This window comes from Phalacrocorax carbo, chromosome 1 (assembly GCF_963921805.1).
Source record: "Phalacrocorax carbo chromosome 1, bPhaCar2.1, whole genome shotgun sequence".
In the NCBI taxonomy this organism is placed as follows: Eukaryota; Metazoa; Chordata; class Aves; order Suliformes; family Phalacrocoracidae; genus Phalacrocorax; species Phalacrocorax carbo.
Window position 1 is genome coordinate 107220027 of NC_087513.1, and position 23946 is coordinate 107243972.

General features: G+C 35.9%; 1 long non-coding RNA gene across 1 annotated transcript; it reads left to right on the top strand.

Annotated features, from left to right (window-relative positions):
* The first annotated feature begins 1222 nt into the window (after window positions 1–1222).
* Window positions 1223–23629, top strand: LOC135316442 (uncharacterized). Its single transcript, XR_010375771.1, has 8 exons — window positions 1223–2104; window positions 4179–4221; window positions 10326–10455; window positions 13046–13103; window positions 14097–14588; window positions 17010–17091; window positions 17944–18100; window positions 22804–23629. It is a non-coding gene; the product is annotated as an uncharacterized LOC135316442 (long non-coding RNA).
* The last annotated feature ends 317 nt before the right edge of the window (window positions 23630–23946 follow it).

Sequence of the window (23946 nt, forward strand, 5' to 3'; positions counted from 1 at the left end):
ACAGAGAGTGTGCCCTGAACACTGGCAATTCCTGGCTGCAGAACAGTCTCGTGACCCCCCCCCAGAGAAAAACCTTTTTGATAAACCTGTTTGATAAACCTTTTCATAGTCTCTTACAGCATCTTCATACTGTTCTGTGTCCATGTAACACTGCGCTCTCCTCAAGTATGCTTTGATATACGTGTCGTCCAGTTTTACTGCATTTGTGCAGTCATCTATTGCTTCTTCAAGTTTCCTAAGCTTTGAATTGACTGTCCCTCGGTTGCGGTAAAGTTTGGCGTTTGTTTTTATGTTATTTGGATCTATTCCTATCTGTGGCTCAGTCATGCTTCATTAATGAATTCCCAGAACCGGCCTGACATTTGACATCTAAAAGTGAAAAAGAGAACCTTAAAGAAGTCAGTCCTAGATGTCTGCTGAGAGAACAGAAACTAAAATTACACTCTAATTTTAAATATACGATCTTATAATCTTGTTCTATTGTTATTTTTTCAGCTATAAACAGATACATTTCAATTAAGGCTGACTCTTTAGTATGTCTGCTATGAATGACACTAGTGTATAACATAAATCTGATAAATATAGTATAAAAAGTTAAACTGTTTACATCTGATGCATAACAAGATATTTACTTATTTATTTAGAAACCAGTACTAGGTACAGGCTGTTCAGATACTCTTAGTTGTACCATGGATGGTATTAAGTTGGTATCAAAATAATCTAAAACACAGAAAGGCAATATTTCAATTTTTTTTCACAGTATGAAAAAAGAAAAATCAAAGCAAAGACATAAGATTGCTTTAATTAAGTTGACTTCTGGTTTCTAAAAGAGTTTTTGTTTTATCTCAAAACTCAGTACAGCTTTTCGAAATAAAAAAGCTGTAGTTTTTGAGTAATAACACTACATATGGTTAACACCAGACAGTGCCTATGTAAGGCTGGAAGCTGCAAGCTGAGATGTGAAAGTAAAGTGGGAGGAAAACGAATGAGATGTCAGCTACATGCTCAGTAGCTTTTCAGGCAGTATGTTTGAATGAACATAACAGTATTACCATATCCTGAGTTATTATTTGTTATATGATACCAAGGCAAGGATTCATGCAATTGTTTATTGTTACAATCTGCCCTGTGTAAAACACTTTCAGAAGAGAAGCTTTTGCTAATATGTGGCAGTATATTTGAAAGATCTTGTAAATGCCCTTGATTTAGTTTGTCAGGCACTATTACGTACCCGGTGTATAAGACTGCCTATTGCTGACCAGTACCAATAGCATTGCCAAAATCTACTCTGCACAGTGTTTTTGAACACCCTGCCTTTTATTGAACTTGCTAGGATCAATGCCAATTATTAGATTTTAATAAGATTTATTTCATCATCAAGATACTGTTAGATATGCTAATAGCTTCGATCATTTTAGGGCTTAGTCAATGCCATATACTCAGTACAACCACACTGTAATCAAACGCTAAACTAAAACTAAACACTATAAACTAAACAATTAAAAATGTTTTTACATGTCCAGTTATGTGTTAGAGCTTTCTCACTTGAACTATCTAGTTATATAATACCTAATTATATACCACCTAATAACATAATACCTCACATATATAATGCCTTAGTGGTCTATGTCATCATTCTTACACTTAAACAACCAGTTAAAGTGGCAAATCAAAACACTGCAGAGGCAGGAAATTACAGAGGTGGTTTGCTTTGGGTTTTTGGGTTTTTTTAATATATATGGTCTAAGAATCACATATTAGTTGCATGATGACTCGTAAAGATCACAGATGCCTGTAAAGATACAGAATCAAGGATGACAGCACTGTTTCATCTGGTGTCAGATAATAGAGGACTGCATCAAGTTTTAATTTCTACACTCCTAACTAGGAAGAATTCGGAGGAGACTTGCCAGATATTTTAAAGTTAAGAAACAGGTCTTTAAGGAATAATTTAGAAGACTTCAATATAAAGATTTTAACAAAAATGTAAAGATTGGTATTTATTTATAAATTTTTGCACACAGGAGCTGAAGAAAAGCTGTTGCAGTACACTTCTACATCTGTTAAAAAGTCAGTATCAAGCACTCGGCTGTTACCCAACAATGTAGGTTATTCCCCATTATTTAGAACTGAGACTGAATGTTGTTCTATGGGACATCTCAACAGATCAGAAAAAAATCATAGCAATTGGCTGCAGGGATTATTGGAAGACGCATAATATCTGGTTCATTACAGAAGGTCAGAACAGGCAATGTTATCTGGCCTTCAGTTCTTTGAGTTTATGGAAGTTTCCTGTTAGTTAAAAGGAAATTTGGACTGTGTTATTCAATTTCACATGGGAAGTGTTAATTAGATGCATCAGCTGCTTAGAATATATTTATCTTGATTGCAAATGTGTGCAATCTCATATTTAGTATGCTGTATCCCATAAAAACTCTGAGCGAAAGCAGCAAGTGTGCTATGGAACAAATCTCAGTCATGGTGATCTTGCCTTTTTCATTGCTTGCATATGTTTTCAATTATTCAAAGCCTATAGAATATCTAGCCGAATGGAGATCCATAAGGACAAGATGGAAGATGCATGTTTACACAGCCAACTCCCACTTTACTCCAGGCTGAACAAATTATTATCCTTTTTGTAGCCTTTTGGTGATAGTTTTGTTACTTGTATGTCTTAGGTGGACTTTTAAAATTAGAAATAAATATGTTATTTTGTATAAAGTTACTTACAGCACAGCAACAAAAATTGTAGCCCTTCATATCATATGCAGTCAATGAAGTAGGATCTCTTTCTCCCTGTCACATGCACTGTACTCTACAAATGTAGGTATTTGTAGTTAATTGTCCACCAAAAAATCCAATTTTACACATAAAAATAATAATTAATTTTATGCCTTGCCAGGGAAAAGATCTGCTTAATTTCTGTGAAAGTGTATGTTCATTACTACTGCAGGACAATTGGTCTGATAATTTAGTATCATGTCTGCATATAAAAGGTATGACTTTTTCTGACTTTTTAACCTCATCATGTCAAATAAAGTTTAAACTGGACAACCAAAACAAATACTTCCAACTAGGGAAATGAAACATGTTTTCATATGTAGGAGTCTACTGTTAGCTACATTTGATGCTATTCTAAAAATTGTTGAAGACCCTACCATCCAGAGAGTGTTGCAAAAGGGAATCACACATTTGAACAAGACAAGTTCATGAGAAGTGGAGAAAAAAGGAGATTATCTTTTTCTGTTGTCAACAATTTTCATACCACATTTCTGCTGAAAAGAAAAAGTAAAAGCTCACATTAAGGAATATATCTGCTTCTTGTGTTAATTGTTGAGCCATTTTCATATATTTCACTAGCATTTTGTGTGTGTATATATATAAAAGGAACAGAAATATCACAGTAATGAGTTCAGTCCGTTAATTAACTCCTTTGTCAATATGTACTTATGACAGACTTTTAAAACTTCTGTGTCAAATTCTAATTCCCTTATTCAAATTAAATACCACTTTTCAGCATCAGTAAAATTCTAAGAATCTGGCAGGAACAGATATACCAGACCCTTTTTAATACTAGATAAAATGGTGTTTATGTCTTAACTCAGTTTTGTACTGAAAAGATCTATAATCCTCATATTGGTTTAGCAGTATCCTGGGAATGCCCTTTCACTGGTTCCATTTGTGACACACTGCAGTAAGCAACAGTATGTTTAATCCACACCTCTAGAATTATGTTTATGATCAGAAATTGCTTTTAGATTCCAGAAGAAAAATTGTTCATGAAGGCTTTCTGTGAGTTGCATGCTGAATTGTTTCAGTGGGTTCAATAGGTCATGAATCACGTGAACTTGTCTGACACAATCTGCAATTCTTTTAAGATCAGAATTCTACTGTGGTTTGAAACACATTCATTGTAATGATCACAAAACTATTTTTAATATTTATGGAATGGTACTGCAGATCCCACTGTAAATTCAGAGCATATGTTTACCAGTGACAAGAAACAGAGGAATGCGCTAAATTTTATGAACTGTTAATGAGTCAATAAATTGACTGTTTTGCAGCCAGAACTCTGTTACTACTGGCATTGTCTAACATTCCAATCTGGATTTCTTATGGAGAAAGAAGTACTATTCCAAATTTAACTCTATTTCTTTTCTTATTTTTCTTCACACTAGGGTCTTGAGTCTTAAGAAGAAATACACGAATGAGAATCACAAGGTATGTTTCTCACTATTGTCAAGATAGGAGGTTTTAAGAACTCTTCAGCATCAGTGATTTAATATCGCAATCACAACACATAATCCCTTTCATAAACTTTTCAAGGTCCATTTTAGAAGTAGTTGGACTGAAAGACAGTCCCCAAAATTTCATTGCTCTAATGTTTAGCGATGTTCCACATTTATTCTCAGGCATATATTTTTATCCATGTGTTCTGCCAATGTTTAAAGAGCTTAAACAACTCTTTACTCTTTTTGGCTTTTACCGCTTGAGATAGGGATCATAACTCCTCTCAGTCCTACATGGCTGCACATGTGCCAGTTTACCCTTCCTGGACATGGGCAACCAGCACTGTACATCCTATTCTGCTGAGGTCTGATGATAGTACTATTGATTTTGTATTTGGCTAAAAATATTTTCCCAGATGTATTCTTCGATCACTTTCATTTTATTAATGACTGAGGCCATTGGCAGATGGTGTTCTGCTATATCCCGAGATCAGTTACTGGACTCCTTTTCTTTTGATCCTCAGGTATTTCTGGATAACAAGTGTCATGTTGCTGACAGAAACTCTTGCCTTTTGCATTTACTGAATTTTGTATCACTTCTGTTACATCCAGATGTTCCTTTATTTCAGTGCTCTTCTGTGTTACAATTTCTCATAGGCAACTCTTGTTGAAATCATCCTTTTTTTCACAGTCCCAGGACTAATCATGTCGGAAATGAATTGTCAAGCTCCCATTTGTTTGATACTACTACTTGGTACTTCTCACTGCTCTTTGCTGTTTATCCAGTTCCTCATACATCCACATGTTTTTTTCTAATAACTCTGACCTTCTCCATTTTAAGTAATATTTGTCCATATGGTTGTATTAGAATGTTTTACCATGTTCTACCTAAGGTCTGAAACATTTTTCTGGAAATAAAACTATCAGTATAGTCTGGTATGGTGTACCTTTGTATTTTATCTAGATTACCTGTACTACCATGTCTAATTATTCAGAATTTTTCATACTGCTGCTGTCAGATTGCTAGGCCTATAGTTATATACTACTTCCATTCCTTTCCTTAAATATAGAAAGTACCCAGGCTATTCTCATGTGGCACGTTGAAATCTTAGTTGATGTATTTCTTGATAACCCTTGCCATGTGACCTACCACTTAAGTTTGTTATAAATCTGAGGTGAAGACTCTCCTGGTAAAGAGCAATCAGTACTTCTAAATTTCTTTCCATTTCAACTATGGAAATTTCTCATGGACTTACAGTGCACTCTACCATTACTCCGATGATCAAAGTCACCTAACTGAGGAGAAGTAGTTAGTTAGTTCTGAAGTGTACTGAATCACCAGTGCACACTGACTTTTCACTTTCTTCTTTTACTTTTATGATTGAAGTAATTTTTATGTTTGTTTTTACATCCTTTGCAAGACCTTATTCAGCTTGGCTCGCAAATTGTCTCCATCCCTGAACCCTGAATTCTTTGCTGACCTGTCCTTTTCCCCATTCCTTTCTACTCTATTAGCATTTTTGGTGTGAGTATATATCCAGAAAGGTATGTTGCCCTCCTCCTCTTTTGATACACAGATTCCTGACCATTTTAAGCATCTTTAATCTGAAATTAATGAATCCCATCATAACCAAATTCCTATCTCCTCAGCTAAAGCTATGATTGTTTTAGGTATCCCTGGAATGAGGACAGCTAGTGGCCCATAAAAACCTGGAAATAAAGATATCTACAAATGGACCAAATGGGATGACAGAACTGTGAGAGGAAATATGAAATCTTAAAACCTTAAAATCTTAAAAGTGCTGATGTAGTGTTCTGTTTTGTAATGCTTTCCTATAAATGCTATAAACAGAATAATAAGGACTTCAATTCCATTTCTAAAATCCAACCAGGTAAAGGCTATCTGAACTATGCTATCAGAACTATAGTATCAGTAGTGCTGCCTATTCCTCTTGCAGCACAAGTCAAACGGAAAAGCTAATACATCACTTCATTTTTACTTATATTTCCTGGTGCTCTGTTTCTCTTAGGCCTCACATTCCTGCAGCCCAACCACTGTATTTTGTAAATGCACCTAAAACATTATTCTAGCACTACCAACTGGAATAAGCATGCTTGTCAGCATATTTAATACCATCCCATTTCAACACTTCTCATTAAGTTAAGATGCTTGACCAAGGAGCTAATCTTTTCATTGCCATTTAAATCCACCAGTCACAAAGATATTTCCAATATGTTCCTAATTAATTGCATCATATACTTTTATATTTGCTGCACACTAAAAGCATGTTAGCCAGCATATTCCTTATGATCCAGTTGTGTGACTTACAGTTAAGCACATGCATTCTTTTGTGTCACTGAACACAAAGACATAGATTATAGTGTAGCTGGATTATGATCACATCTGTAATATGTATAACATGCATGGCACAAACACACAGGAAAATATGGCCTTCTTCCCAATCTAAAAGTAATATTCTACTCTAAGAGAGAAAGCGCAACCAGATACATGGGAGATAAGCATACAACCATAGGTTTTCTGAAAAAAGTAGGCTTTTTAATTCATAGTACAAAACGTGAAGGCTTGCCTGTCTGCACCAACAAACCTATTTTCCTCACCTTTGCTATGGTAATAAGATAGTACTAATATTTTTTTCTCCTACTTTATAGTATGACTCCCAGCTTGTAGACAAATAGAAATTTTCAAACCTGCCTAAATGTATTAGGTAGAGAGTGTTAGGAAATTATTTTGACCTACATTCTCGGAAAGCACAGAGGCCCAGATTAAGTAAAATAAGCATTATTTCAGTGTTAAGTAGGAAATCTAAACATTTTATTGGCTTTGGGTCAGAGAGATAAAAAAGAATAACACAAACAAAAAAAACCTTTGAAGACACCAAAACTGACAGAAACATGTCAAATGAGGTGGTGACACAGTATGTGACCTTCTGGGACAGAAGTTAACTGTTGAAAAAATCTGCAGCTGATAAACCAGAAGCACCTCACAGAATAATCATGCCAGTAGTTCAAACTTTTCTACTGGCATTTGCTTTTGTATAAATTGAACAATTAAATGGCAACAGCTTGGGATGCAATGATTCAATGACAAATGATTTGCATGACTTTCATAATCATATGCCAGGGCCATCTGCATATCCAGGCTGTCCACAAAACTGCCTGAGTTAAAGTTATGACTCATACCACTAAATCTACTGGACAACTGGTTGTCTTTTAATCAGTAGAAGATAGGAAAGTTCTGCCTTTGCCCCTAGAGGCTTTGGTAAAATTTAGAGGCTTATGTCCAAAGTACCTTCTAAAGCAAGAGGAGTAGGCAATACTGCTAATAATATTTTATTTACCTACTAATTTATACAGCTTTTTTTATTCTTATGCTGGCCAGAGGAGGACATCTGTACACATACTTTATGTGTTACATTCATCAACATCTCCGCAGCAAGTACAAGCCAAAAGGAGCAACCTGATCTAGCTAAAGATATCCCTGACCACGGCAGAGGGATTGGACTAGATAATCTTTGAAGGTGTCTTCCACTCAAACCATTTTATGATACTGTGTTATTTTAGAAGTTTAGTCCTTAATACATTTGGTCAGACCGGGGCAAAGAGACGTACTTTCCGAAACAAGAAAAACTGCAGATGGACAGAATGTATTACACACATTTATGTTAAATTTAAGAGGATCTCTTATCTTTTGCTTACACAGTGGCTTGCAACTTAAATCCGTTAAATAGGTAGCTTTTCAAGTCACTATTCAGTAAATGTTGTGGTTGTACCCCATTGTGAAAACTCCACTGATGGCAACAGTTGTTGATGTACCATTGCTAGAGTTTCAATATCTCTCACACTAGAGAGAAAAGCCTTATTTTAGACTGCAGCAAATGACCATGCACCAGCCACTGTTCAAGTCTACCAAGAGTTAAACTTCTAAACTCCTACCTCTTAAGATGTGATATTAAAGCTACATTTGCACTTCAAACCAGCAAATTGTTAGTTATAAGTCTAACACTTCTCAAATAAAAGTTACATCTATTTGGAGGTCATGCCTATTTGTGTTTTTTTTCTTGAATAGGTGATAAATTCCCTTTCTCAGAATTCCAGTAATTGTGATATCTTGTTGTGAAATTATTTTATAAAAATTCTCGGTGTCTAACAAAAACTGGCCAACTAACAAAATTAGTCTTCTACTACAGGTACAGGAGAACACAGAAATATGAGAGACTTCATGATTCCTCACCTAGATTTTATTTATTTGCAGTCAGAATTGGCAGAAAAAAAGTAGTGCTGTCTTGGAGAGTAGACAGTGTATAATAAATACTGTGAAGTTGTGCTTTGAGGACACTGGCGAATACATTTCTCCTGAGGGTTAAATTTAGCATCCATGGTGGCAAACACCAGGATGCAATCCTGTCTCCACTGACATCAAAGGAAGCCTTTCTCCTAATTTCAGTGGAACCAGAATTTCTTCTGAGGGGTTCTGCAGCCATGGCAGGAGAGTATTTCCTACTGAGCTAGTAAAATGATAATTTCAGCAGTAAAATGGATTTGCACCCATTGTATTTATTTCCTCCTTAATGCTTTTAATTCACTGAAAAGGCTTAAGTCAACACTTTGCCCTGCTAAGCCGAAAAAAAATATTGTGAATGATGGTAGTTGAAAAGTAATTTATTTTCAGATTCCTATTGCAATGATAGCTTTGGTAAAAATTCCACAAATACCATTCTATATGCATCCTGTCCATCTCTTCTTAACATACAAATGAAAAGATTATGTAAGAGCTTCTGTTTAATCTCCACCACTGTCTGTTAAACATTCCAGAAAAAGAAGCCATTTTTCTTGAAACAAGGAGGTTATTGACCCAGATGGCATAAAACTCACATCTACAATGTCAACACAAAAAATTACTGCTGAAGGCTTGAAAGTACTATTTGTCCATGTAAATTCAAAGGCATGGCCCCTTTTTATCTGTATGTTTTTCATGTTCACTGTTATGTGAAAGTCCGATTAAAAGCTTTTCAGAATAACCTGAGTGTGTAATTAGGGGGCACACAACTCCCATCCTGAGGTTAATATACTCACAAACATGCAAAGTGCAAATCTAACAGAGAACCAATCTGTTTCATTTCAGTTCCAGTGTCTCTCCCCTGCACTTAAAGGCTTACAGTGTTTTGCAGAATGATACATTCATTGTTGGTTTATCAACTTAGAGAATGAGTAGTTGTTGAGATATTCGTGTTATACATACTAATAGGTTAGTATTAATATTAAAAAGTTGCCATGTTCATTTTTATCTGGATTTGAAGACTAACATTTCACCCAACAGTCAAGTGATTTTTTCAACTATTGCATTGAAAACTGCATTGACAAACAATAGTGTAAACACAGTCTTGTGCCATGATATGCTTTTACACAAATATATGTTTTTATACAGTGTGCTTTAGTAAGTCATAAAGCAAATGATAGTTCTAAAGAAATTAACAGACATTGGTTTGAAATGGTGGGTTTGAATTCTGTGGGAGCAGTTTGAGGGAAAAGACTGCTACTGAAAAGACTCGCTACTGAAAGTGAGACCCAATACCAAATATTGATAGGAATTAAATAACCTATGCATTTCTCCATTATATTCAGAATAAAGCCAGTATTCTAGGAAGAAATTCTTTATTACTTTTATACTGAAAAATAAACATTAAAAGCTCCATCAGAATAAGCCTGCAGTCATGAAATGGCAACATTAAATAGAGGTAAGTTCTGGTTGAAAGGAATAAATACATAGATTTGTTAGCTGTATTTATGGCCATAAGGTGTAGGAACTTAAAACTCACCTCAAGATGTAGTCATGGATACTCATTTTAGAAATGCAGACACATGGTGGTGTGAAAAATAAAATTCACCCAATGACCTGTAGTGAACCATGAAAGATGGGACTGTGGCTTCAGATCATTTAACTGTAATTTAGCTGCCTCTGCATTTTTCTGTATTTCCTTTTCCATCAGCGTGATTACCACAATATTTGTGTATTTATAGAAGGTTTCTTCAGTCTAATTTACCCTCATTGTCTCTCACAATTCATTCTCTGCTTAGGACATCAAAAGTTTTGAAAGACAGCGAACTTCTGTATCCACTAAAACCAGATTAAAACATATCCTACTGAAGAAGATGCAACAATAGGCGCAAAGAATAACCTGTAAAATAATCTTTCTGAGGTCCTTAAGTAAGTTTAGATCTAAATTTGAATTTAAAAAATAGAAAGGTAAAAGAGAAGGAGAGATGCTGAGCTTGCTCCATAGAAGCAAGAAGGAAGATTGTCTTGATACATGTATTTTCTATACTGTTATTTCTCCCCAATACCACTCCATGTTAAGTAGTTTATGTTAGGGTTGCTTCTTTCTTTTTTTTGGGGTGTGGTGGTGGTGGTGCTGAGGGGAGTGTTTCTTTATGTCCTTGTCATTTATTTTAACTTTTATAAGTGATTGACATGCATTTATCAGAAAGGGAAAGAAATTACAGTAGGTGATATACATCTTTAACTAAAAGGTGGCGAGGTCAGTTAGCAAGAATAAATAACATGCCATTGCAGTAAGAAGATACAGCAGAGCACACAAAGAATTCTGCCAGAGAGATCTAAACCCCTTCATCATGCTTATTTTGCTTTGTCTTTCCTGAACAGAGGTATCGGGTTTTACTTTGTGCTGCTACAGTAGGAGAGATTCTATTAGAAGTGGGATTTCTGGGAGCGCATCCAATACTTGCAAGTGAGCTAGTGGATCAGAGAGTGCTCCCTGGGCTGTGCCGTAGGTGAGCTGCTGGAGTTGACAGTATGGTTCCTGCCTTATCAGCCACAGGTTGGAGCGGAGCAAGAGCTTAGTGGTAGAGCCAGCACTCAAAAGAAGGGAGCAACCAAAAAAATGTACATTTGATTATGGGATTCAGGACCAGCTTTGGGGTCCCTCCTGCAAGACAGGGGTGTAAAAGCTGCTCCTCTCTTCCTTCACTGGTACAAAATATTGTTCCCATCTGCTTAAAGCAGTGATAAGGTATTGATAGGGAAGTGTCAATGCAGTCATACGAATGAAGACTTTTTCGTGCCACTGAATGACAAGGAGACAAATGACAAGGAGAAAGTGAAGATCTGCCTGAAGGCAAGAAAGCCATATCACAAATAGTGAAAGATTTCAATCAAGAGGAAAAAGCAGACAAAACCTGGCTCCTTTCCTATCCTTTGTCCTGTTGCTCTGGGTACAGGAACAATGTTTATCAAAACGAAGAGTATAAATAATTCTATGAACACGTGTTCTTCATAAGTGGCAAAAATCTCTAGAGGACAGTGCATTAAATTGTGGATATTATCTATCCAAACCAAAAATCAGAAAGCCATGAAATTAGTAATTGACTCAATTTACCTCATTTATTAGCAGCCTAGACCTCTGTTTGAATTAATATTGCCCAATGGAATTTCAAGTGGTAGTGACATGGCGTAGCATGACACAAATTAACGCCTGTTCCCTCTACTGTACTGCAAATCACCCATATCTCCAATTAGGTTAGTTCTAATCTAATATGCATGCTTTCACGACTTCTATTGACAATAAAATATGACTGTTTCCCTCTTCTCTGATGCCAGACTTGTTTTACCAAGTAGCTGATTTTCTTAATAGCATGCTAGCATTTACACATAGGGTACTGATTGCATCCTCTTTCTGACTATCTTATACTTTATTGCTGTGTACTGTACTGTAGATCACGTCCAGACAATTAAATGTATCATTTTGCACACAAGGTACAGTAATGACCTGAACAGACATTTGACTATAACGTAATGCCTATCATTGTATAATATAAATGATGCAAATTAACTCTTCTTACTTAGCTACCATTTTCCCAACTACTATTGGCGTTTGCCATTTTTGTTCCTAACTTAAAAGGAAAATTTTTTGTTTCTTTACTGTGAATTAACAATGTACTAGCTATTAAAAAAGTGTTTTGATTGCTACCAGTAAAGAGGCTGGTAGGGTGTGATCCACAGTCTATCAGAAAAAATATGAGGCTTTCTGTTGATACTGAAGGGGTTTTTGTTAGATCCCTAGAAATGTCCAAATAACAATGTCATAGAATTCATTTTACATACAGCATTTTAAAATAAATTATTGAAAAGGATGAAACAAAATGAAGCAAGTTTTTTTTTTTTTACTTGATAAAAAAGGATTGTAATAGCAATCATGACCTTGGCATTGGGAATTTCCTGGGGATTTAATAACCAGCCAGGGGCTAATGGCCCTTGGCTTTGACTCAGGTCATCAGCTCTCCCAGCTGGTTATTAATCCCTAGAAAATGCCCTGTATGTCAATTATTAATGTCTAAATTCTGTGTAGGCAAATTCTTGCCTTATTCACAATTTTTGAGGAATTATGAGTATAGATTCAAGATCTTGTAACATACCACGTTAAAAAAACTAGTGGCAATTTATAGTCTTATATCACTAAATAAACTCACAATATTTTATGTTTGAACTGAACTAACTCATTATAGCTTTATTTATTCCAGTCAGCATTTGATCCGGCCAAAAAAATACTTCTATGATTGTAGAGTATATTATGTCATAATTGAAATTTCTTGCATACAGATTTCCTACAAAGGCAGAAGAGATTATTAGATCATGTGTTTCCTTCAGGATTCGGTTCTTTTTCATTATTCCCTAGCACTGAATTTTGATAATATTCTTATCCTCAGGATGAAAAAAAACCTCAAACCCTGCATCAAGACTATCCTATCTATAGCTGCATAAACCTTTTTTTTTCTTTAAGAGAATTAGCTTGAATCTCAGTTCTGTGCATGCCGGAAAAAGCCTAGAAGGAAATAGAGGTGAGTTTACTGTACCTGTTCTGAATCAGATTTAAGTTTTGCTATAAAGAGAAAAAAAAACTTTGAGGAAGACCACAGGTTATTGATTGAACTGCTTTAAATTAATATGAAAAACTTCCAGTAACACAGGAAGAAAGCTGTAAAAGGAGAGAAAAGGTGTGTTATAATGTGTTACAACCATGTGACATAAAGATTGTTCCATCTTGTGTGGCTCCAAAATAAGTAGATCTATGATTGAAATTACTTATTTGCTTATTTCGTTATAAAATTGCAGCTGATATTGTGGCAAAATAAGGAGTCATACTTTACACTTTATCTTATAATATAATACTTGAGGGTTTTTTAGTATCAGTTCCATGAGCCTCCATTTCCTATCTACAGAATATTTACTGTGTACATTTTATAATTAAGCAATGAGATGAGACAAGCAATACACTTCTGGAAGATTATAACATGCCTCTTGTGGTGTTATATGGGACAAGGTCATATCTAGAATTACCTTAATCACCCAAGAATAATAATTGCTTGGAAATATACTCCCTGCAGTGTCTTATTGCTAATAGAATTATAGCTGAGTCACACAATACAAGCTATAGTTAAGCCCGGATAAGTAATGCTAATATTAAGGCCCTTCTTTTTTTAGCTGCTTGTAACTTTAAAACATTTGTCTTTTAGGTTTACCTATGACTGGTCAAAGCTCTGCATTGTAGAAGTGTTAAAAACTACCTTATAGAACTAATTTTTATTGATAACCACACCCATTAATTTGAAAACAAAGATCAAAATTAATTAAGATGCTTTTCAGTGCAGGAATGTTTGTGAAAGCTGAATAAGGAAACAAAAGGCAAAATGGTTAATCTAACCCACCAGATCCCAAAACTAAGGAGGGTTCATGGGCATCACAGGGACATATCCAAACTTCTGTTCCCTCTATCTACACACTAAGTCACCCTACTATTGAGATGTAGTCAAAAGTACATTTTCTCACTGCAGGCTGGCCAGCTGCGACCAAGTGTAACTTAGACTCAGCTACTCTAAAAGGAAGAGCCAACGAGAAAGCACTGGAGAGATAAAGGCACTGGCACTGTGAAAACTTTGCTGATGTTTCTGAAAAAAGTAGCATCGGGTACATCTGCTTAACATTAATGGTCACAGTGTCTTACAAGCCAAGAGAAGCAGCTTTTCAGGTTTGGGTAACACAAGTCTGAAGGCTGTTGCTGAGATTTTGAACTACATCTGAAGATGAAATAAAAACCTGCTCACAGGTATGAGATAATGAATCTGTTTTAGAGCTTCAGACAATAACTACTAGAAGAGTTGTAGTGACATTTTTAGTCACAAAGAACCAAAGCAGGTTATGCAAAGTGCCTAAGACAGAGGATGACAATTAAAGTCCTATATGAAAGAAAGGATATTCTGGCTGTCCATGAAGAAAAACAAACCCACCACCACAAACAAACCACACACGCTACTCTCTTCTGTATGGTAAGTAGATGTTGCAATTAAACAAATGCTGGCTGATTAATATAAAACTTATTATGTGAGACATATCAGCTATGATTGAAGCAGAAGAACCACCTTCTGTCTTTCCAGCTGTGCTGTACATCTGCAAGAAAAACCATGATATTTTTATTTTGTCTAAGGCGTAGCCTACTCATCTTCATGCATTTTTTCCTTAAACCTGTGTTTCACAAAGGATTCCAAGATCACAGACTATGAGCTGGTCAAAAAATGGCCAAGTAACAAGTACTCAGTGACAATTCCAGCGCCAGCAGTGCTGTGTGGCCCAGGGACAGGCTTAAGAGGAAGTGTGGAGCACCCTTGAAATCCCTGTGGAGAATATTTAACATCCTCTGGGGATTATGTGAACAATGAATAAAGGTTATTTTGGCTTTTTAAACCAAAAGCTCTTCCCCAAAAAAGGTCCTGTTTGTAACTTCATTATCTCTGCTTTCCTTTTGAAGAAGGTGAGAAAGAGGCCAGTATTGTATTTTATTGTCTAGCTAATCTTCCTGTCATAATCTTAATGCTTCAACTATTCTTGTTAGGTAGAATTGTTAATTCTCCTATTTTAACTTCAGAGAGGTCTTTTTTGTATATGACTGTAATGAAGGGAACATAGTCACATACTTTGAAATTTTACATATCAAAATCTAATATATTTTGTACTGTCCCAGGAAACAATTAGTTTCAAGCCACTGGGCTGCCTGGATACAGATAGCCTGCACTTCTGCAGCATTATGTATTTGAGAACATTTTCTGAGGTATTTAGATCATTTGAATTCTTGTGCCTATATTCAAGGCTCGGTGAAGAAGGAACTACTATTTTCCCCATTTTGCAGGTAGGTATTTCGGAGAGTGTATAATTTGATCAACAGAAAGTAATCAAATTCAGGCCTCCTAATTCCCAACAGCTCTTCTTTTCCACACTCATTCAGCTTTATTTCAAGTTGCTTAGGGAAGTGCCAAGGCTAGAAAGAAGATGTGAATGTGGAGGACAGAAAAGCAATTTATATTTACCAACAGTAGTTAAAATTAATCTGGAATTCTTTTGAAATCAGGTATTTCAGGATAGATCATAAACTTAGAGAAAAATGATAAGAATGGTCATGAACCTGGAAGCCATGTCAAGACTGAAAAGGTGTGAGATGGTTTACTGCTGAGAAAAGAGGAATAACGGCTGTCACAGTAATCATGTACGAAATAATGATGACAAAGTTTCTCACATGATAGCATGAGAATAAAATAAAATTAACAAAACAAAGTTTTTTCATAAAGACATATTATCTGACAAGAAATGGCTGTTGCCGACATCAGGAATACAAGATTGAGACATCTATACAGAAAATTGTATTTGGTTATGATAAATAATAATAATAAAAACATGGAAAAGAATTACACTTCTGGGTTTAAAACAACCTTTAAGTATAAGCAGTCGGTGTCAGATTATCCTACACAAGCCATCTGTTAGGTTATTACAATCTTTCTTAAAAAGTATTTTACATAGGGTATTGCAAGAAGAGAAGGAACTTGGGTCTGAACCAGTATTACTATTCCTATACTCTTGTACAGAGCTATCTGAAGAAGCAAAGTCATTGTTTCTTACCACGCACCCTGAGAGAACACAACCACACATTTTTGGGGGAGACGTGATTTCTGGAAAGATATTGTGTTCCTAAAATAATAACAGTATGTAGAAGCCTGATTTATAAAAGTAAATAAAACCACCTATAAGGATGGATCTATAAGGATCACATTAGGAAAGGCCATTATTTGAACACTGCAAACTTCTTTTAAAGAAGTTTTAAAGAGAACTGATGAATAGAAGAAATATGATCTACCACACCTGAAAATAAAAATTAATCCATTCCGGGTTCTCTTTTCTTATACCTTAGCACAGCACAGAAATTTATGGTCCCCAAAGGCCTAGAAATACCATACTGAACTTTTCACAGAAACTTGCCAAGAATTAAACAAGTTGAATCTTGCTGATGTCTCTGTAAGTACGCCTGACTTGGACAGCAAGGATTGTTGCTTCTCATAGGCTTAAAATAATTTAAGTAAGCAAATAAAAGCGAGAAAGAGGTAATGGGTGAAGCCTAAACTTGAGATATTAACAAGCGATTGGGTTGTTAATATTTCTGATATGGGGAAAAATAATGTTTAAATATTACTGTCATTGTACTTCAGCGTACATCATGTTTTTTAGCATAGCCTCACATAGGTTTGAGCACGTTTGGTTCAGATTAGGTATGATTACATACCTTTGTGGGGTGACAAAGGGATGATCATAAACTAAAATAATCCCTGGGAGTGGCATAACATAAACAGCAATCCTGAGTGAGCTGTAGGATATACTGCTATTTTAAGATCATCCATTACAGGCTTGATCCTCTGTTTTTCTAGGTAGCAGTTTCTTTTTTTGCCATGTTTTCAAGCTGAAAGAAGCTTAGAATCTAATACTGTAAAGCCCCTATTCCCATGATAAGTAAGTCCTCAGAACTACACTCCTCTTAAACATAGACAAGAAAATGCAGTGTGCTAATGGGCTTTGCAAGTGGTAATTTAAGATGACTGCTTCAGAAATAGAGTGTTCATGTCTAATAGCCATTGCCTTCTTGTTGTGGTTTTCTGTCTCATTCATTTCATTCTATACGCTTTATTCCATTGCATTCACGTGCCATGAGAAAATAACTAGCAGAAAGATGCCAAAGTATGCAGATGATACAAAATTATTCATCATGGTCAAAGTTGAAATTATGTATGAAAAACTGAAGAAGAGTCCAAAAAGATCAAATGGATTTAGCCATTGATAGCTAACATAGCAATTACAAGTCACCATAAATAAATACGAATTGAGGCTAATAAAAAAAAACCCAAACATATACAATGCTAGATTTGATTTAGTTGTTACAAATAGCAGTCAGGATGGCAAACAGATTGTTGGGAGTTATTGGAAAAGGAGGCTGGATATAAACAAAGTTATATTAAACCGTTTGTAGATCTTTGGTTGCCCACACTGTAATTACTGTATGCAGTTCTGGCTATGCTGTCTGAAAAAATTATATGGTACAAGTAATGAAAACATAGAAGGCTTACAGTGTGAGCAGGGGGTACAGAATAAGTTCTGCAAAGAAAAGAGACCAGATAGTCTCCGATTAATAGAGAGGCAACTGGAAGGGTACCTGAAATTAAGAAAAAGGAAATAATAAATGATGTGAAGCAGATCAATTGAGAATCATTATTCACAATACAATCATTAAGAGGCCAACTTAAAAAATGAGATAATAGTTTTAAAAGCAAATAAAAGGAATCTTTTTTTTTTTTTTTTTTTGCACAGCAATGTGAAACTGCTGGCCATACGATGTTCAAAATGCCCAAAACCACAGCACAGTTAGATGAATACATGAAGAACAGATATACTGATGACAGTTAAACATGACCATCCAGATTACGATCCCAAGTAGGAAGTTCTGATGCTGCTGACTGTTGGAAGGGTATGCTGGCAAAAGATCAAAGTATGACTTGCTTTTAAGCTGTTTCTGGAAGTACCTTGATCAGTTACTGTCAGAGACATAACACTGGGCTAAATGAGTCCGCTGATTCAGAAAGGCAGTTGGATCTAATGCCCACTCCTATTTTATTAATATTCGACATTTGAACAAACACAGTTTTAAGTTAATATTATCATAACATTTTAATTATTCTTTATTGTCCTCATGTATCGTTATAAAAAAGATTAATTTCACCTATTTGTAAGTGAACTGTATATAATTCAAGACAGCACCCAAAAACCTCTTCCATGTACCCAGAGTAGGCATGGGGTGGGCTGTTCATAGGTTAAAATTATTCTGTTGTCTGACATTTATAGGGTCTTTACACCACGTTATTTGAGGGATGAAGCATTCTTCTAAGTTTGGGTATCTTTTCTGGCTTCTACCTCAGCTTTTATTCAGCCTTGCTTTTATCCAGGGCTGTTCCCAGCTTGTCTTCCTAAAAGCTTTCACAGAATAGTTTCCAGCGAAAATCTCTCCCCTGCCGCAGGACTTGCTATCCCACACTGTAGTTATATATAGCATGCACAAGGTTGTCAGGGTAATGGAGGTTGAACTGACATGCCTTGAGTTGGCAGATATATTTTAGGCATCCCTACACTGTTCTGCCACTTAATTTAAACTGTGTTCAAAGCAGGCATAACCCCTGTAGCACAATCAAAGTGTGTTATATTCCGTGGTAATTTATTCCCTAAGCAGAGCATTACCGAATCCAGCTAGTGAGTTGTATGTACAACAAATGTTGACCAAACTTCAGAAAATTTTGATTATGTCCTTGGACAGATGTCTTTTCCTTTTTATAGTCAGTGTTTAGTTATAATTAACTTTGATTGGGGAGGAACAGGCGCAAGGAGACACATATTGGGGCTTATTCCCACAGGATCTTTGAAAAGAAAGCAGGCAACAACTTCAGGGGCAGCGTATTGAAAAGTAGCCTGAAAAAATTAAGACCATTGAAATATTTGGAGCTGGAGAATATAAATTATCAATTATTTCTTAACATTTGTTTGCAACATATTTCTTGGAAAAATTTAGGGCAATTCAAGTGACACTAAAAACACAAAGCCATGTGATACTAGAGAAATCAAGCTTATAGAACATGAACTGCCAGGAAGTTGCAAATTAATGTTATTATTTTATAAATGTTCCATAGAAAGTGGACAGTTTGGAAGTTAGAAGGAAATTACAGTGAACAGGGAATACATACAACTGAATAATGATGAACTCCACTGAAAATTATTCCACTGAAAATGACTTAACAACCTTGTCTATACATCTCTTCCAAAAGCCTGGTAGTAGAAATGTCTCTTTTTGTATTGATTTCCATTGACTCTTATATAGTTGCCTGCCTTGTAAGCTATTTAAGTAAATGATTTTTTTTCCAGGATCTACTTTTGAACATATTGAAGTGTCAAAACATAGCTGCATTGTCTATTAAACCAAAATACCTCATTAAGATTGAGTACTACACCTCTACATAAGACAGCAAAAAGTGTGTGGGTTTCTATGTGATTCTACACACGTTATTCTTCCGGAGTGTAGACGAACAGCTCTCTACCATCCACCTGGGAAATAGTATTATATGCTAATTACAACTAAGAGGAAAATTCTCAGCTACGAACATGCCTAGGTATTCAAATACAGCAAGGAGAAGAAATAACTCCACCTGTATAATTAAGGCATTTGTAAAAATGGAAAGCAAGAGTGAAGAAACTGACATTTAAATGGGAAAATTATACAGAGAAAACCCTACTTTCTTTCCAATAATTAAGTTTCTGAAGAAAATTTGCTGAACTTTCACCCTGTAAAGCTTATCTACAAGGTGCCCAGATATCAACTCCTTTTCCCTTCTGTCTTTAAACAGGCAACATCTCTTTGTAATCCTTCAAATTACCCACTGACCACATTTGAAGCTGATTTTCAATCACATCATCTCCTTAATTAGACCCTCAGCATGGAAGTTGCAACTGTTAGCAAACATAAGAATGGAAGGATGGTTTCGGGAGCGATGGTTGCTGATGCAGCACTGTAAGCACTGCGGTTCCCGAAACAAAGGGAAACACTGCCAGGCGAATGGCACACCACCTCCCTGCAATGGCTAACTGCTTTGAGACCTACCGCAGGAACTGGACAGTACAATACAAAGCCATAATGATTAGTGACCCATTTAAATAGAATTAGATACCAAACACATGGTCTTTAAAGGGGAGCAGGGAAACATACATTTTTTGCTAGGAGAGAAGGCTTTTTCCAAAGAGCTCTTTTATCTTTCTTTGTTTTGTTACCAAGAGCAGATGCTAAAGAGAAGGCAAGCTTTGAAGAATATTGCATATATTTTAGAGATTATGATATTATAAAGGGAGAGAGTTTTAAAGTTGGTGAAAAGAGATGACAGAATTTTTATCCATATTGCCCCAAATCTTTTTCTTTAAATTTTTAACTCAAACACTTGGCATACATTTAGAGGAGAGATCTGTGGGCTTGTTGCCAGAGCTTTTATGTGTAGAATCAAGGTCTCTTGGATTTTCAAAAGAGGACAAAAAAGCTAGAATGTTCCTGTTAGTTACAAAATACATACAATACGCCAAGCTGAGAAGCGCTTTTACTTCAGCTGGGTTTGCAATGACAACATTTAGAGAAAACACCAAAACGGTCTTATTGCACATCCATTGAGCCAATCAGGGGCAGCCTTTTGAGAGAGAAAAGCCTAAGATGCCTTACAAGAGAAGAAAAAAAGATCTCTGAGTATCAATTTGCCGAGATAATAAAGAACATGCAGTAGTGAGCTAACCCAAATAAAAAAGCTTCAGGCAAAAGGCCCTGAGTACATTACAGCTGCCAGTGCTTGGCTAAACTACGCATCTCCAGTAAGGATACCAGTTCAGGCCGATGAGATCATTGCTATGGGAAGCAACTTGTGAACGTTAGTGCTGCTGACTGGCTTCTGAGATAGGTGCAGTCATATCACACCTGTTACAAAATGAAACTTTTCATATGAAAGGAGAGAAAGGAAGAGAAAATTAAATCCTGTAGCCATAAGTATCCCAGCTGTTCAGTAACTGTTGTCAGTATGCTTGCCCCTCACTGGTGCTTTTCCATGTGCTTTTAGAACTTACAGAGCAACTTTTCACTGATACTTCAGATTTTCCCTAGTGACCTCAACTGATTAATCATTTTCTAGCACTGACAAAGTTGTTTCCATTTACAAGGAATGTCTGCTGGGAAAGGTGTTTCTGTACCAAGTAGTAAATAACAAAGATGTGAGAGGTTTAGATATCCTTTAGCCTAAGCTCCTATTTATCTGAGTGAATATTCAGATTCAGTCTGTACCTAAGAAAGCGTGTACTATTCCTTAAATGACTGTAGAAACTTTGCTCATATACATTGGTTCATTCATTTCCAGCATTCTTCAGACTGTGATTGATTTCAGAAGTGAAAATGCAGATGTTTGTCTAGCCAAATATTTGTGTGCACTTAATATTATATAGCATCACATTACATAGAAACCCTCACCCTAATTAAACTGAGGTATGACCAATGTCTGGATAAACTTGAAGGAAGGGGCATAAGGTTAGTTTACACAAGTGCTAAGTAATCTACTTTATGTGGAACAAGATATTCCATTCTGCTCCAAAAGATCTGACTGGAACTCCTAAGGTATTTTTGAGCACTGATCCTGCATTCTGTTTTTCCTCAATCTCTGTTGTCTTTTCTTTGTTGCTTGTAAGCAGTGGGGGAGGGTGATATAAAGCCCTGGAGGAATTAACTAAGTCGACAGCCCCTAAAACACCATAGGAAAAAAAAAATAAAAATATTGACTTTACAAAGTGAGAGGAATCCTAGTGGACTCAATTTGAATACAATCACAAAAGTTTGCTGATTAATATGCTTAATGGTATTTATAAAATATTATAAGTCTGCTGAATATCTTCAATGTATAGATTATAAATATATTAGTTCAAGAGGCTGGAAGAAGAGGATTTCTGAAGTTAGAAAGCTATGCTTTTCTGAATTGCAGATTTTTTATATTTATTCACAAAGCTTTAATCCTTTATGCAGATAAACAAGAGTCCAAAAATATTCAGAATCACTTACAGCAATTGTCTGCCTTTCAAATGTGAAATACAGGATAAATCCTTCTTTGCAAAATGCAAAAAAAAAGAGCTAAAAAATATGTGCCGTTTTCATTTTTATATATAGAAAATTTAAGAACCATATTTATTGCATTAGCTATGCGTCTGCCACACATGGACCAAATATCGACTTGCTTCCGAGAAGGAAGAGTGGCTGCCAGTTTGTATTTAGGTCTCCTAGTTTGATCAAGTGGATTTAAGTGAGCTGAAATGACAACTGGACATTTAGCTGTCCCACACAGCCTAGCCATTGTAATATTTTGAGAAAGAATGGGAAAGAGCTGATTGTGGCTGCAGTTTTCCTGATCATATTTGCATCCGGTAAATGTTATAACCTAGCTTTCAGTTCTTTGTAGTGCATCAATAGCTCCATATCTTTTAATGTGAATTTCCTCCAATTCTTAAGACTGATGTCAGATCAGCAAACCCAGGCAAGGCCGTGAGTACTATGATTTCTCCCATCATCATCGACCACCAGTGCAAATAACATGGGCTTTTTTTTGTTTACTCTAGTGCACCTACTGATAACAGAGAACATGGCAAATTTCCAAGACTGTCAAAACCAAACTTGTACTTCTATAACCTCCTGAAAAATATATTATATAAATGCTACCTACCAATCCAAAGGGTAGATATGGTCAAATCTAGGATGTTTTTCTAAGAATCTGTATTTTCACAGAGCAACATAGGGATTAAAAAGATCAAAGAAAAAGTAAATCTCCTTAGCTGCCACGGACTGTCATAAACAAAGCAAATTTAGCATTTAAAAGGTGAACTGTTAAGAGCATCTTCAATCACTTTAAACAGACATATAGACTAGGAGAAGCCTTGTGTAGTCTTCTCCAGCATAAGGAGGGGGCAAACAAAATTTTAATGTAGAATACTTATTCTAAACCATTCTGAAGCATCAGATCTCCTGGTTACATATTATGAGACCCAGCTAGCAATAAACACTGGTAATGGAGAAGTGGAGGAATACAGAAGAGGAGTTACATAAAGACCGAACTGACTGAGAACATGAGGGAAGAATGAAGAAATGCTGTCATAGAAGACCTATAGATAAACAGCTAAAAAGATCAGAAAATCCACTGCGAAACATGAACAATGCTAGCACCCAAGCAATCATTTTAGTTGTGCTAATTTTAAAATGTGGGGGAAACACAACAGACAGTGCTGATCGTGCTGTGCATCTCTCTGGGGAATTTTTGTGCTTGGATTTTTAAGGTGTATGGGTTGTGCTTCAAGTGGGCCTTCAACATTTAAATGTGGTTGTATTGCAGGGTTAAATTGGTGAACTTGTGTTCTCTTGTCTTTCATAAAAGTGTAATTAGTTATGCTATTTGACCCTTTCCTGTGCCTGAAATTCTAGCTGATCTTGCATCCCATGACAGTGATGTTCTAAGGGAGAAGTGGGGTCAAAGTTTTGCATAAATGCAGTAAGAGCTTACTTCAAAAATAAAACACACACGTATGTGTTTGTACTACGAATTGTTCAAATGCGTGGGATGGACTCGATTTTTATTTAAGAGTATACCAGAGTGAAACAGGATTGAGTTTAGACCTAGATTCTACTTTTTCCTGAAGACTGATGGCTGAGTGTATGTTCACAGTTTTCATCAGCTGTTTGTGAGCTTACTCAAGTGTAATCTTTGGGAA